The following is a 13,834-nucleotide window of genomic DNA, read 5'->3' as shown; positions in this document are numbered from 1 at the left end:
CATTATTCCTGGCACTTAGTAAGTGCTCCTTTAAGAATTACATGGAGAATTATTTTGATCATATGAATTACTTGAAAGAATTAATGGGAAAAAAATGATCTTTTTCAATAATACTAAATCTTTAACTTCTGGAATTATTATGGTTTGTCAGTGTTTTGCTCTTAAAAAATTTTTAAAGAGATAAACATAAAACACTGAATGTATTTCATTTTAGAATCCACGTGTCCAAATTGTACAAAATCAAGAGCTAAAATACTTTGCCCCTATGATTATCTATAGAATATATATGTGTTTATATACCTAGAGAGTGTTACACATTCTCTTAAAGGCGAATTGGAGAAAATCATAAGGAAATAAAGAGTTTGACTTCCACCTAATATTCAGTTGTATCTCACGCTGGAAATGAAACCAACCAATATGAAATTAGGATAAACACCTTCTTGAATATGTTGGTAGCATTTAAACAAGGAGCATTAACATAATTTCAAAGTATTGCTCTGCCCCCCATACTCTTCCTCCCTGCCCCCCCAAATAACTTATCAACAGGATTAGAGAGAAAGACCAGGATATTGACACTCAGCACTTAACCCCCTGAGAAGCAGGGTCACCAATTTTGACCTTCACATGATCTTTTCTACCATTCCAATTGCCAAGGGTTTGGGAGTTAAGTGAACTTCTCCTCAATAACTTTAACCACAAAATTCATCCAATAGGTCAGAATAAAGGGTCTTGGGATTTAATAGAAAGTGCATACGATTTAGTACAAATAACCAAATGTTTTCCAAATTTCAGAATCTTTCCAAGTTTCACTCTACAATTAATTTTTACCTTTACATTGACTCATGTAAAGTATTTTTTACTTAAATAAGTGGATTTCAAAAAAGAACCATCACTATTGTATCAATAAATAGAGAAACCAGTATTACTGGGCATGAATAGAAGTTATCCACTGAAATAACTTTGTTAACACAAATGGTATTAAATTCTAGGTGGGTGCAGGTGTTGCCTACCAAAGTGTTACAGAGGTGTTAGAGATCACTAACCCCAAACTAAGGGCATTCTCCTTGATATAATCAGAAAGATTGAAAAAAGAATTGAAAAGGGAATAACTTTCCCACTGGAAGGCTCACTGCTATTTGTGCTGTGTCCCTGTACCACCTAAAATCATCTTGTTTCAGAAACACTGCAGAGTCCCCCCACCTTAGAGGCCCTGAAGGAAGGTAATTAACACCCTCTCCACACCAAGTCGAAATAAAGCATCAGGCTGGGAGAGCCATAAAACCTTAACAGTAACTCATCCACTCAGAGCACTAGGTTTCAAAAATCTACCAAAGTTCAAATGATCTAATCCCTGAAGGAAGAGGCCACTTCACCTCCAGTAACTTAATGTTTTTGAAGAGAGGGGGTTGAGGAAACCACCAGAACATGGACCCGGCAACAGTTAAGGAATACTGCAGGTATTCCTCCAAAGTCACTTACTTGGTGGAGGCCTTAGGGCCACTCGGAGGGCTGGGGTCTGGTTCTGTGCTAGAGAGAGCGACTCCTCCTCTCCGGGATGGGGGTGGGCGCCCTGCCGGGGGGCACTGACTGCTGGGCTTGAGCAGCTGGGGACTCAGGGAGCAGGGATGCAGTGTCAGGGGGGTTCTGACTTAGCTCCTGGCCCGCTGGTGGTGGGGTCTCAAAAGCAACTGGCTCTCTGTGAAACTCCTGGGCAGATGGAGACTGGCTTGGTCCAATCCTCTGGACTAAAGAGCTGCTCTGGGAGGTCTGTTGGGTGTGATACATGGCCTGAAAGTCCTGGATAGCCTGGGCCGCCTGAAGGTCCACAGGTTGGGTCTGAAAAGACTGGGTGGGCAGCAGCTGGAGCAGAGAGACCTGGGTGGCCAGACCCTGGGATTGGGAAGCCTGAAGAGGTGGTGGCTGAGTTTGACAGGCCTGAGCAAGATTCTGGAGCTGGCTCTGTGAAGCCACAGGCACCAGGAGGTGGCTCTGTGAAGCCACAGGTACCCGGGGGTGGCTCTGTGAAGCCACAGGCACCAGGAGGTGGCTCTGAGAGGTAAGGATGGTCAGAGGCTGACTTGTAGAGGACAAAGGGACAGCAGGCAGGCTCTCAGAGGCAAAGAGGACCGGAAGCTGAGTAGTAGAAGCCAAGGAAGCTACAGGCTGGCTCTTAGAAGTCAGAATAGGTAGAGGCTGGCTAGCAGAGGCCAAGGGGGCAGCAGGCTGGCTCACAGAGGCAAGAGTAACTGCAGGGGGCTGGCTCGTAGAGGCCAAGGAAACTACAGGCTGGGTCTCAGAGTTCAGAATAGGCAGAGGCTGGCTAGCAGAGGCCTCGGGGACTATGGGCAGGCTCTTAAAAGCCAGGATGGCTGGAGTGAGAGGCTGGTCCAGAGGAGATGGAGTGAATGGCTGCACCAGATGGGTCCATGGTCCTTTAACAAACCTTGGGAGACTAGCGTCAGTGCCTAGGGGACCCGCATTGGGGCCCAAGGAGCAAACTCCCTTTAAACTTTTGACAGCTTCAGGTTTGGGGAGATCCTCGCTGCCAAAGTCCTGAGCGTCGCCGCTCTCCTTGGCACCTTCCATCCCGTCTTTGTCCTGGTCTAGCTGGTTTTCGACCTGGCCCGTGACGGTCATATCCAGAGCACTCCCTTGCAGGAACCTCTGGCGGTGCCGCCGCCGCGGCCGCATCCGCATAAAGGTGTTGGAAACGCTGCCCATGTTGAAAGAGAAACGGTTGCTGATGGTCTGGCTCAGGACTTCCAGCGTGGTGGCGGAAGGCAGGTGGTAGGGCCTGTTCAAGGGTTCTTCAGAAGACAGTTCGATGTTACCGCTGTACCAGAAAACCCACCAGAGGAGGCTGAGGAAGATGATGATGGAACCCAGGTAAAGCAACAGGTCGTAGAAGAGCAGATCAGCGAAGACCCCGGTGAACATCACGGTCGCGCCCACCGTGTCGAAGGCGACGCCCAACCAAAAGAAATGCTTGCAACGGCCCAGACCACACCGCTTCTTGGTCCTGTCGACGTCGTTAACCGAAAGCTCCATGAGCTCCCACTGTCGCCGCCACCAGGTCCGCAAAAGCGACCAGGCAGGCGGCACCGCCACAGGCCAGCTGTGGCCGCTTGGTCCCCATGGCAACGCCTTGGGGGCGAGCCAAGCAGGAGGCGGGGCGAGAGGGCGGGAAAGAGAAGCCGCCGCTCACCTGTTCTGAGGAAAAAAAAACGGGCGCGTCCCCAGATCCTGGCGCATGCGCGGTACGCCCCGTCGCCCGCGGGGCCGGCTTCTCCGCATGCGCAGTGCTCCCTCCCTGTGCTACCCTCGCGTGTTCGTTCCCTCGGGGATCCTCGGAGAGTAGAGAGTTTACCTCTCTTGACCGTCGTCTGTTGTCCCCGCCGTAGGGAGGGGGGACGTATCTACATTCCTTTCCCCTCGCTCCCACCTTCCAGAACGAGGGCGACATCCTGAAGGAGAGCAAAAGGCAAGAACCCTCTTCTAGGAATTTCCCCTCCTCAGCTAGGAGTACAGCTTGGTCTCAGGTATTGCCACCTTCAGAGTTAAAGGCTTTTCTTTGTTTTGGTGAAGAATTGGCTAGATTAGGGTCTGTTGATAGATATCTTAATTCCGATCTTACCTGTTTGCCTCCTAGTGACTGAACTATTACATACTTCTACTGGTTAATAGCTGGCCTAGAGGTGAATTCCCCTACCCATCCCCGTGTCTTCAGTTTCTTCCCTTTTAGTTTTCCTTACAAAGTTGGTTTTTTTGGTTGTTTTTTGTTTTTGGCTGTATGCGGGCCTCTCACTGCAGTGGCCTCTCCCGCCGCGGAGCACAGGCCCCGGACGCGCAGGCCCAGCGGCCATGGCTCACGGAACCAGCCGCTCCGCGGCATGTGGGATCTTCCCGGACCCGGGCACGAACCTGTGTCCCCTGCATCGGCAGGCGGACTCCCAACCACTGCGCCACCAGGGAAGCCCCCTTACAAAGTTTTTTTGATGCTCCCTGTGGCATGCGGGATCGAATCCGTGCCCCCTGCAGTGGAAGCACGGAATCGTAACCACTGGACCGCCAGGGAATTCTATTTTCCTTACAGTGTTAAAGTAGTTGAAAAAATATTGAAAAATTGGTGTATTAAAACTCATAACATTGGAGGACTTCCCTGGTGACGCAGTGGTTAAAAATCCGCCTTCCAATGCAGGGGACACGGGTTCGAGCCCTGGTCCAGGAAGATCTCACATGCTGCGGAGCAACTAAACCCCTGCACCACAGCTACTGAGCCTGCACTCTAGAGCCTGTGAGCCACAACTACTGAAGCCCTGGCGCCTAGAGCCTGTGCTCTGCAGCAAGAGATGCCACCCCAATGAGAAGCCTGCGCACCGCAAGGAAGAGTAGTCCCTGCTCGCTGCAACTAGAGAGAAAGCCCACAAGCAACAAGGAAGACCCAACAGAGACATAAATAAATTAATTAATTAAATAAAAATTACTTTAAAACCCCCCACAAAACTCACAATATTGGGACTTCTCTGATGGTGCAGTGGTTAAGACTCCAGGCTCCCACTGCAAGGGGCACAGTTTCACTCCCTGGTCAGGGAACTAGATCCCACGTGCATGCTGCAACTAAGGGTCTGTATGCCACAATTGAGGAGCCTGCATGCCTCAGCTAAGACCCAGTGCAACCAAATAAATATTAATATTAAAAAGTCGTGCTCAGTTATTACATTCTATTTAAAAAAAAAAACTTCACAACAGTATTTTAAGTATTTATACCAAAACCAGAATTTATTACAATTTTATATTCCTGGTCTTAATGGAAGCAAACATCAATAATACTATTAAAATATACTTATTAGTATATCTCATTTTCAATGGAGATTGTCTTTTTTTACAATTTTTCATGAGCCAGTAATTGTCTTTAACTTTTTTTTTTTTTTTTTGGCTGCACCTCAGGGCTTGTGGGATCTTAGTTCCCCCACCAGGTATCAAACCGGCCCCAACAGTGAAAGCGCCGAGTCCTAACCACTGGACAACCAGGGAATTCCCAAACCACAGGATGTTTCTGAGTAAATAATTTTTTAAAAGTTATTCTTTTTATGAAAGGAATGTTTGCTTTACTTACCTGATAGTAAAAAGTAGTTCTTATACAGGAACACAGATCAAAGCCTTTCAGCACAACCAGCAAGTGTGGCTGCTCTTTGATATGAGGTAGGGTCTTGATTGGGTCATTATAAGAATATAGTTTCTCAGAGGAAGATGTTTTCACACCTCAGATTAGTATTTTTTCTTAAGTCAGTAACTTAATGAACTTAATTATTCATTTATTGGCTAAGAAGGAATTCATTAACCAGAGGAAACATGAGCAATTACTTGTCCAGTAACCAACATGATACTAACTGGGTTTAAATTTCAGAAATAATAGATTTCTTTTACACTGATAACGCCTTTTAGCTGGGAGCTGTTGGTCTGTCTTTGGTTTTACATACTGTTAATATACCATGACAAATGATGTGACATACTTTAAGCCGCAATTTTTTTATTGCAGTATAGTTGATTTACAATGTTGTGTTAATTTCTGCTGTACAGCAAAGTGATTCATATATATATACAGGGTTAGCCAAAAAGTTCGTTCAGGGCTTCCCTGGTGGCGCAGTGGTTGAGAGTCCGCCTGCTGATGCAGGGGACACAGGTTCGTGCCCGGGTCCGGGAAGATCCCACATGCCGCGGAGCGGCTGGGCCCGTGAGCCATGGCCACTGAGCTTGTGCGTCCAGAGCCTGTGCTCCGCAGTGGGAGAGGCCACAAGAGTGAGAGGCCCGCGTACAGAAAAAAAAAAAAAAAAAAAAAAAGTTCGTTCAGGTTTTTCCATAAGAATATATATATTCTTAGCACAGGGATATCAGCTCGGTGCTTTGTGACCGCCTGGAGGGGTGGGATAGGGAGGGTGGGAGGGAGGAAGATGCAAGAGGGAAGAGATATGGGAACATATGTATATGTATAACTGATTCACTTTGTTATAAAGCAGAAACTAACACACCATTGTAAAGCAATTACACCCCAATAAAGATGTTAAAAAAATTAAAAAATATATATATATTCTTTTTTACATTCTTTTCCATTATGGTTTATCACAGGATATTGGATATAGTTCCCTGTGCTATACAGTAGGATCTTGTTGTTTATCCATTCTATATATAATAGTTTGCATCTGCTAATCCCAACTCCCAATCCATCCTTCCTCCACTCCCCCCTCCGTTGACAACCACAATTGTTCTCTATGTCTGTGAGACTGTTTCTGTTTCATAGATAAGTTCATTTGTGTCATATTTTAGATTCCATGTGTAAGTGATATATGGTATTTGTCTTTCTCTTTCTGACCTACTTCATTTAGTACGATAATCTCTTGGTCCATCCATGTTGCTGCAAATGTATGCTGGATGTCTTAACTCTGCCTACATGTTAGAATCACTTGGAGAATTTTTAACAAATGCTGATGCCTGGGCCCCAGCCCCAGAGATTCTATTTAATTACTCTTGGGTAGGGTCCCAGCATCAGCATATTAAAAAATAATCTTCCTAGGTGAATCTAACATGCAACCAAAATTGAAAATTCTTGATTTAAACATTCCTCAGAGGTCAACTGATAGTTTAGAAGAGTGGAATGAACGACCATCGAGATTTAAAAGTTGAATCTATTTTACTTATTTGATTACTTGTCTTTCCCTGCATTCCAAGCTACATGCTTCATGAGAGCAGGAACTAAGTCTTATTCATCTTGGTATCCCCACAGCCTAGCATAGAACTTGGCATATAATCTCTTAAGAAGTATTTTTGAATGAAGGAAGAAATAATAGGACTTGGTAGTTGATTGGACATGGGATGATGCAGATAGTGGAGTCAAATATGTATTTATTATTTTACTTGTTTATTGGGCATATAGAACCCTGGAGAGCACTTGGGAAGAAGGAGTGTGTCTTGTGGGCTAATAACCAGGCCTCTGAAAGCGTTATCAAGGCCTTGGTAGCTTTCAGATTTGAGGTCCCTCACTCCCAAGTTCATCCTATGAAGTCCTCAAATCTGTAGCTAGTACCAGAGGCTGGGTGCATTTCCAATAGGATTAGAAGTTGGACTTTGGGGTAAATTATTAAGTAATTAATCAGGAAACTTTTACATTATGAGTAAAAAGAAATCTTGTGAAGAAAAAAAAAATTTTAAAGAATGTGCAAATGGTTGTTAGAGGTATCCACTACGGGAAATGGGATTGTTAGGGAGGAATTTAACTTTTTACTCTTATGTACCCATTTATCATTATATAGTGAACTTCTTTGTCTCTTGTTACCATTTTTGGCTTAAAGTCTATTTTGTCTGATTTAAGTGTAGCTATCCCTGCTTTCTTTTAGTTTCCACTTGCATGGAATGTCTTTTTCCATCCCTTCACTTTGATCCTTTGTGTGTCCTCAAAGCTGAAGTGAACCTCTTGTAGGCAGCATGTAGTTGTGCTGTTTTTCAATCCATTCATCCACTCTGTGTCTTTTGATTGGAGAATTTAGTCCATTTATATTTAACATAATTAATGATAGCTCTGGACTTACTATTGCCATTTTGTTAATTGTTTTCTGGACATTTGGTAGTTCCCTTTTTCCTTTCTCCCTTTCTTGCTGCATTCCTTTTTGAATTGATTATTTTCTATAGTGGTATGCTTTGATTCCCTTCTCTTTATCTTTTGTGAATCTACTGTAGGTTTTTGCTTTGTGTTTACCATGAGGCTTACATATAACATCCTATAGGTATAACCATCTCTTTTACACTGATAACAATTTAACTTAAATGACAGACAAAAACTCTACCTCTCTACTTTCCCCTTTTATCTTTTTGATGTCACAATTTACGTCTTTTTATTTTGTGTATTCATTAACAAATTATTGTAGTTCTCAGACATTATTTCTTCAAATAAGCTTTCTGCCTCCTTCTCCCTCACTTTTCCTTCTGGAACTCCAGTAATTTGAAAAATGTTTCTCTCTCTCTCTTTTTTTTGATGTAACCCATAGACCACATAGGCTTTCTTCATTCTTTTCTCTTTGATCTCCTTGAACTGGATAATCTCTAAATTCCTCTCTTCTATCTCACAGATTCTTCTGTGTGATCCATCTGCTGTTGCTCTCTATTGCATTTTGTGAATAATTTTTTTTTTTTTTTTTGTCTGTGTTGGGTCTTTGTTGCTGCACATGGGCTTTCTCTAGTTGCGGCGAACGGGAGCTACTCTTTGATGTGATGCTCAGGCTTCTCATTGTGATGGCTTCTCTTGGTGTGGAGCATGGGCTCTAGGTGCATAGACTTCAGTAGTTGTGGCACATGGGCTCAGTATTTGTGGCTCGTGGGCTCTAGAACACAGTCTCAGTAGTTGTGGCGCATGGGCTTAGTTGCTCCAAGGCATGTGGGATCTTCCCGGACCAGGGATCGAACCCGTGTCCCCTGCATTGGTAGGTGGATTCTTTTCTTTTTTTTTTAATTGGGGTATAGTTGTTTCACAATGTTGTGTTAGTTTCTATTGTACAGCGAAGTGGAGTTCCCTGTGCTATACAGCAGTTCTTATTAGTTATCTATTTTATACATATTAGTGTATATATGTCAAGCCCAATCTCCCAATTCATTCCCCCCTGCCCTCCCCACAGGGAGATTCTTAACAACTGTGCCACCAAGGAAGTCCCTTTATTGCATTTTTCATTTCGTTCATTGTGTGCTTCAGCTCCAGAACTTCTGTTTGGTTCTTTTTTATGATTTCTCTCTCTTTGTTAAACCTCTCGTTTTATTTGTATATTGCTTTCCAGATTTCATTGAATTGTCCTTCTGTGTTTCCTTGAAGCTCATTGAGTTTCTTTAAAACAGCTATGTGAATTCTTTATTGGATGAATTGAAGATCTCTGTGTCTTTGGGTCTTGATACTGGAAGATTATTTTGATCCTCTGGTGGTGTGATGTTACCTTGATCTTTTATGTTCCTTGGAGTTTTGCTTTGCTATCTTCACATTTGAAGTAGCAGTCATCTTCTCCAGTCTTTACTAACTGCCTTCTGAAGAGAGATACCTTCTATTGGCCAGGCTAGAGATTCTGAGACTTTCTCAGACCTTATATGGGTACACATGCTCCATGCTTCTTGCTCCCTCTTGTGGCAGAATTCTTAAGCTTCTATGCCTTCTCTGGATGCTGCAAAGTTCTGACCGCTTCTCTTTCGTTTTCCCAAAGAAGGTGCTAAAGCTTTAGCACCACCAAGCCTGTGGTCTGTCCCCAGCCCACAGATTCAGGCTGGCTTTCTTTTAGCAATGCATCAAAGTTTGTTCCCGCTGCTGCTGTCAGGAGCACACACAGGGACCTGGCCCCAAAGGGGTGGTGTGGTGTGGGTGAGGCACCTGGGGCACTGAGGGTGACCATGGACCACTTCGCAAGTGAGACATTCCCAGCGACGACGTATGGGTGGGCTTCCCGATGGAGTCCCTTTGCAGCTAGTAGGATTTGCATCCCTTTAAAGCCCTCAGAATCCTATCTCCACTCTCCCGGCCTCTTCCCATGCTCCAGTCATGTAGTTCAGGATTCTGTACTGTGGATAGGGCAAGAGAGGAATGAGCCCCTTGGGCTGCATCCTGCACAACTGGGAAGGCTAGGCACTCACTCATATGCTTTCCCTTTCCCCTGTGGGCCGAGGAAACCTCTCTTGGCACCAGGTTGGGCTGCCTTGGGGGAGGAATGATGTGGGTAGAGTCAAGCGGTTCCTCTTACTCTCTCCATTGGTCCAGACCTGTATTTTTTTGCTCCTTTCATGTCCTAGAACTTTTCATCTGGAAAGCTGGACTTCAACAAAGGCTCTCTCACCCCTGGTTGATTCTAGGGACTCCCAGACCACAGCAGAGAGAATCTGGAGCCAGTTCATGGGCCACTGTAGGGTCTATAGCTGGGACCAAGGTCTGTCTGCCTATTACTTGAGCAGAGGTTGGCAAGACTCCTCCTGCATCCCTTGGCCTATGGTGCTGGATCCCACAGCTCCCTCAGTGGCACCTTTGTCCATGGATGGATGCCAAATTTTTGCTGTTGGTTAGGGTAAGGGACAAAAATGAGGAATGTCTATGCCACTCTGATGCCAACATCACCTACCCCATTTTAACTACCTTTACGTCTACAATTCAGTGGCATTAAGTATGTTCACACTGCTGTGCAACCATCACCATTATCCGTCTCCAGAACTTTATCTTCCCAAACTGAAAGTCTATACCTATTCAATGGTAACTCTTCATCATCCCCTCCCCATCAGCACCTGGTAATCACTATTCTACTTTCTGTCTCTATGACTTTGACTATTCTAGGTACCTTTCATTTAAGAGGAATCCTACAATATTTGTCCTTTTGTGTCTGTTTTTTTTTTCAGTTAGCATCCATGTTGTTCAAGGTCTGTAGATTTTCTAGCATGTGTCAGAATTTCTTTCTTTTTTAAAATTTTATTTTTATCTTATTTATTTATTTAAAAAAATTTTTTGGCTGTGTTGGGTCTTCATTGCTGCGCGCAGGCTTTCTCTAGTTGTGGTGAGCAGGGGCTACTCTTCATTGCGGTGCGCGGGCTTCACATTGCGGTCGGTGGCTTCTCTTGTTGTGGAGTATGGGCTCTAGGTGCACAAGCTTTAGTAGTTGCAGCGTGAGGGCCCTAGAGCACGTGGGCTTCAGTAGTTGCGGTGCATGGGCTCAGTAGTTGTGGCAGGTGGGCTCTAGGGTGCGTCGGCTTCAGTAGTTGTGGCGCACGGGCTTAGTTGCTCCGCAGCATGTGGGATCTTCCTGGACCAGGGCTCAAACCCGTGTCGCCTGCACTGGCAGGCGGACTCTTAACCACTGTGCCACCAGGGACGTCCCTTCATTCCTTTTTAAGGCTAAAAATATTCCATTGTATAGATATACATTTTGTTTATTCATTCATCCACTGATGAATATTTGGGCTGTTTCTCCCTTTTGGCTATCCTAGCTTTCTTCTTGGCACTGTTGACATTTGCTCCTTGTTATGGACTGAATTATGTCCTGCCAACATTCATATGTTCAAGCCCTAGTGTGACTTTCTTTGGAGAGAAGGCCCATAAGGAGGTCATAAAGATTAAGGTAATAAGGGTGAAGCCTTAAGCCAACAGGGCTGATGTCCTTATAAGAAGGGGAAGGGACACCAAAGATTTCTCCCTCCACGTGCACAGAGAGGAGTCCATTTGAGGACACAACCAGAAGGTGGCCACCTACAAGCCAGGAAGAGAATCCTCACCAGAAACCAAGTCTGCCAGCATCTCAGTATGAGATTTCTAGCCTCCAAAACTGCGAAAGTTTCTGTTGTTTAAGCCACTCAGTCTCCGGTGTTTTGTTATGGCAGTCCAAGCAGACTACTACAGACTATCCTGGGTAACTCTTTGTTGTGGGAAGGCTGTCTTTTATACAGTAGGACATTTTGCAAGCACCTCTGGGCTCTAATTGTGGGTAGACGCCAGTAGGACCTTCCTCTCCACCCCCAGGTTGTTGTGACAACCAAAAATGACTCTAGACATAGCCAAGTGTTTCCTAGGAAGCAAAACTGTCCCAGTGGATTACCACTGCTGTAGAGGAATCGAAACATGTCTATCCAGCCCTGAAAGTCCTGGCCCAGTTGCTTTCCTTTTCATAGTGGGTGGCTGTGAGAGAAGGAAAAATATCCTGTGGGAGAAAGAGGCAAAGAGCTTAGGCTTCAGCCCACATTTCTGTTATCATCAGGCAATATCAGAATCCTGAGAAAGGACAAAAGACATATTCATCCTACCCACGTCATTTCTGTTTAACGAACAGGGATTATGGTACTGATTTTGTTGATGTTTTCTTGGTCCCACCTAACTTGTGCTCTGTAAGTAGCAAAAGCTATTAAAATTGGGTCATCTTTAACTTCTAATTGATGACTTGGTTGATGTTAAATGGAATAGGAATTTTGCCCTATTTATTCTAGAGAACACTGATTGTTGGATTTAGGAAAGGTTTAGTAAACTGGCTCTGAAGAATTTCTCCCTAAACCCACCTCTTCTGTTGGTTATTTATTGTATCACTAACATGTGGAGAGAACTTTGAATAATTAAGAAGAATCTTTCCCTCTGCCCCAAACACAATCTCAGAAAAGCTTTTCTGAAAATGGAAATGAACTGAATAGAAGCAAGGTCTTTGTTGCTATATCTTAAAAACTAAAATTTTTTTCAGGTTTAAGAAGAATAAATAAAATGGAGATACATTTGAGGCCTGGCTCTGCACACAAAAATGGATAATAGGCTTATTCTGGCTCTTGCATCCCAGATGAAGGTGGAGGTTCCTTCTGCAGGTAGACACCATAATGCTTTGCTTGCCTTTGACTCACCTTCTTGTTGTGCTATAATATTCATATGTTGACATATTCATGTTGTTCATATTGTTGACATATTCATAATTGTTATATTCATAACATATTCATATGTTCCTGCATCGGAACCCAGAGAAGGAGCAGTCTAAGGATAAAACTTATCCAGTCTTTAGCTGACAGAGCCATTCCAATCGATAACAGCAAATATCCTAACATAAAGTGAATGATGAATTGGCGGTACAAAATCAAGAAACTCCTTTCATGCTTCATCTCCTGTGACAAGGTGTTTAAAATAGGAGCACGTGGGATCCCAGCCACAGCGGATTTTTGCTGGTGGCAGAAAGATGAGAAAAAGAATTGGAAGAATTACCATTGAAAGGTTGACTGAAGAACTCATTTCAGAAGGACATTGTTTTCAATATGAAGTTTATTTGTACCCATAAGGAGCATGACTGATCAGACTAGAGTTCTACTCTATCTAGTTTTCTGGATATCGATAAAGAAGATAGTGTTCTAGGATCATCTTGATTATCTCCCATGAAAGATGCTCAAGAGAAGAGAATGCCCAGCTTGAATTCTGTATGGCTTTAGACAACTTCAGGAAGTAATCTGTTACTGAGTAAATCCTAGTGAACTTTTCTACTTCATAAAAACAAACATATGATCAAGAGAAAGTAAAGTCCATATGAACTTAAAAACCAACAGTTTGAGCCGCAATCATTGTATATCTGGATAGTGATCTGTAATTACTTCATGTGGGTGAAATGTCTATAGGATTTGCCATTCTGAACTTTATTTTTTGATTTAAAACTTTTTTTATTTTTAATTTTTATTGAAGTATAGTTGATTTACAATGGTGTTTTAGTTTTACGTGTACAACAAAGTGATTCACTTATATATATATATATTTTCTTTATGGTATATCCATATATGTGTATACATATACATATATATATTCATTTTCAGATTCTTTTCCATTATAGATTATTAGAAGATATTGAGTATAGTTCCCTGTGCTAAACAGTAGGACCCTGTTGGTTTGAACTTTCTCTAAATACAAACGTGTCCTAAGGTTTCAGTGTTAGCAGGTATTTGTTGTTAAACAATCAGGTAGGCAGCCGAGATAGCATGGTTATTTAGTAAATTCAGTGCAAGGAAAAGGCTTCTTGGGGCCGTATTTACACACCAGGCCATGGGGATTTGACAGAACAGAGGAACTCCATCCCCTTGGGCAAGTTACCTCTGTAACCTCAGTTTCTTCACTAGTAACAATATCCGCCTCATTTGGCATTTGAGAGCATTAAATTAGCAGGCCTAGGAGAGTGCCTGGCATAACAGCTAATGTCTATTAACTTGTTTCAGGCCTGTCTCCCGTAGAGCCAGAATTTGCAGCCAGCTGAGTGGAGAGGTGAAATCTGTCCTTATCTACCATTTTTCTGAACAAGTCAGATTCTTCCCTGAGGCACGGGTG

The sequence above is a fragment of the Delphinus delphis genome, chromosome 15 (assembly GCF_949987515.2).
Source record: "Delphinus delphis chromosome 15, mDelDel1.2, whole genome shotgun sequence".
Lineage (NCBI taxonomy): Eukaryota > Metazoa > Chordata > Mammalia > Artiodactyla > Delphinidae > Delphinus > Delphinus delphis.
This window is presented reverse-complemented; position numbering follows the sequence as displayed.